We start from the raw sequence: 3,444 nt of genomic DNA, 5'->3' as shown, positions 1-3,444 counted from the left end.
GTTTGCTGGATTTTACTGGTTTAAAATGTTAGAAAGCAACATAAATTTGAGTTCGGTTTTTAATTTTTCCAGTTAAAATATATTTTAAAACTATGCATTGACAAAAGGTCTCAACACAGTTTGAATATCAATGCCTTAAGACATGAGTTCATTTGTTGATTTATTTGTGTTGTGTGGAATCTGGCTTTTTGAAACTCTTCTAGGCTTCCATGAGTCCCTGCTCTTCAGCTATCCACTCATCCCTCTTGGCCGTTCCGTCTCTTTCACATACTTCGGTGCTGCACCTGACCCAAAGTGACATTTTTATCTTGTGTTCTCATTCTCATGCCCTCCATTACCATTACATATGCTGACAACTCCCAAATATCGATCTCCAGCTCCCATTTTTCTCCTAAGCTCCATCTAGCTCACATCTCCATTTGCCTATTCCAGGGGCACCTTAAACTCAAAACAAATTAACTCCTCCCTCCTTCATCTTGCTTTGTCCTTCTTCCTCACCTACACCCAAACTAAGCCCTTTCCCATCTTGGATTCACTCTCAGTAAATGAGATCGTTTACCTGGCTGGCCAATTCAAGAGATCTAGGCATTATCCTGCATTCTTTTCCTTGCCATCTACATTAGCCAAGAAGTCCTACTGATTCTACCTCCTAAATACCCTCTGAATCCATTCCATTTTCTCCATTTCCAGTGTCACTGCCATAAGGCAGCCTTTTAAGAGAGACTACCATGATTTGCATAACTACTAGACTTACAGAACACTTATTACGTCACTTCTGTACAAAAACTTCTTCACTATCTCTGCATTCCCTTCAGAATAAAACCCAAATCTTCCATATGACTTAACAAGACTTTATTGATCTACCCTTTGCCTACTTCTCTATCGCCATCTTTTGCTATACTCCTCCCTAATATCCTATGTTTCAGTGCACTCACCCAGCCTAATTTTCTAAATGTCTCAATGCTTTCATCTCTCTGGACCTTTGCACATGACACACACTCCTCAATTGTCTGAAATTTCACCCCTTCTTCAACCAGCAAGCTCTTTACTCTTCTGGGAAAGACCTGAAAACTCCTCTTCCCTCTGGGCTCCCTCATTCTAGTGTCCTCTTCTAGGGTAGCATTTAGGTACTGTGAAGTAGCCATCTGTACCCTACATTAGATTTTAAGCTTCTCTCTCTGGTCTCTATTGCAAAATGGCGCCTGGGACATGGCTGTGCTCAATAAATATTTTAGGTAAGAGAGTAAAAGGCCTAAGATCTATTAGATGCCCTTGGATCACTTACAGGTCTGTTAACAAACACCGGCCCCACAACTGGATTCCTAGTGAGATGGCATTCTGCTCTGTCTTTTAAATTAACCCAATTGAAACCCAATCCTTCCTCAAAAAGTTAAACATAAAATTACCATATGATCCAGCAATTCCACTCGTGGATGTATCCTCAAATAAATGAAAGCAGGGCCCATAAAATACCTGTACATGAAGGATCATCGAAAAATTATTCCCAACTGCCAAAAGGGAGAAATGACTCTGGAGTCCATCAACAAATGACCTGATAAATAAAATGTGGTACATCCATACGATGGAGTACCATTCAGCATCGAAAAGGAATGAAATTCTGATATATGCTGCAATACAGATAAACCTTGAAAACATTATGCTAAGAGAAATAAACCAGACAAAAAAAGACAAATATTGCATGATTCCACCTAAAAGAGGGGTATCGCCTATCTAAAGATCAGGCCATGAGATAGTTCTGCAGCTGATCTAATGACATGATCAACGTGGAGAGGCCTCACCTTCTATGGAACCACAGTGGACCACAGTCACTCAACACTGACTGCAAAACCCACATCCTGCTCAACTACGGCTTAGTCTTGGAGGATGAGTTTTACAGGCTTACAGCTTATTTCACTAGGGAATTTAAGAGATGAATGGTCTTCCCAAGGCCTTTATAAATAATTTCCTACTTAAATTTTATTGACTGGAACTGCGTAAGAAACCCACTGTCCTTGGATTATCTGAAGTTTGTAAGTTCAAAAAAAATTGGGACTAAAATACATTGCATAAATATGACCTGCAAACAAAGTACAATTTGCAACTGAATGATAACAAGCATTATAAACACTAAAGGAGGCTGAAGGAAGAAGTTTAAGAAGAGCAAATATAAAATAGGTAATTAAGAAGTACCCTAACAGAGATAATTCTAGGAGCAAGGCAGTCAAGCTGGAGGGAAAAACTGTACCAGATACATGAGCAAGATCTCCACCTTTTGACTGGTGTACTGGATGACCAGACTGATCACTGTGGCAACAGAGCGGGTGCAATCATTTGACCTCTTCCTTTCCTTTCCCTCATCCCCCTTCCAAAGGAACACCCCTGCAAGGGCCCCTATACATAGAGATGAAATGTCGGTTAGTACAGAGCCTGTTACATAGCACAGATTCAACAAACACTCCTTTCTGTTCCATTTCACACTGAAGTTGTTGAGAAAGCGTTTCCTCCAAATGGGTCTGCTCTCTGGCCATGTTTCATGAAACAAACATTCCATTCAAGGTGTAACAATCAAGTCCTATACGTGAGTCATACAGCTAGGACTTCTAGAGATGCCTATATAATAACACAGTTATAAATCACAGCTAACAAGACAAAACCATGAATGTTGATAGAAAAAATACCCACAAAAGATGTTTTCCTGTGGTACAGAAATGGGCTTAGTTTTGTATCTATTAGGCACTCATTATCATCTTAATTTGGTGTTATTAGGAGAAAGCAGAGTAGTATTTCTATCCTTGGGTAGATCTGATATGAAAGTAACTGGCAAAAATACGTCAGAATTCCACAGAATGGTGAGTTCCAAATGTCAGGTGTCTTATATGAGGTCATAAATCCTGACAAGATAAAATGACAAGATCTCCTGAAAGCCTTTAAAATTCACTAAGGCAATCCCAACTTGTTTAGTGGAAAGCAACAGGTGTCTTTGGCTAGCCTGAAGTGCCTTCCATAAAGACTGACGTGAGCGTGTACCCACTCTTTGCTGGCCCTGCTTCCACAAAAAATATCCTCTTCTCCTCCAGATTGGCTCTTGCCATCACTAGCATGTGTCCTTTCATGCAAAGGACAGGAGGGACCTCAAGGAGGTCAGAGAATTGACTGGAAATCTACTGGGAGCTCGTGGTCTTTTGCATTCTATTCTAGTCCAGATGCAATTTCTCTTCTTGGGTCACCTGTTTTGGGTAAAAATAAAGTGTTTCTTTTCTATCTAGTGTACTAAGCAGAAATCAGTAGGCAGTACAGTGCTGAGTTTTTGAGTTTTTTTTCTTGGATAAAATTGTTAGCTATTTTACTAACCAAAAACCATTTCTTTAATTCATTAACAATGCTTGTATTTCTGTGACATTGATATATTATCAGTTTCCCGTTAAAAAAAACTGTTATCAAAAT

This window comes from Halichoerus grypus, chromosome 2 (assembly GCF_964656455.1).
Source record: "Halichoerus grypus chromosome 2, mHalGry1.hap1.1, whole genome shotgun sequence".
NCBI lineage: Eukaryota > Metazoa > Chordata > Mammalia > Carnivora > Phocidae > Halichoerus > Halichoerus grypus.
The sequence above is the reverse complement of the archived record's forward strand: the minus strand, read 5'-3'. Positions refer to the sequence as shown.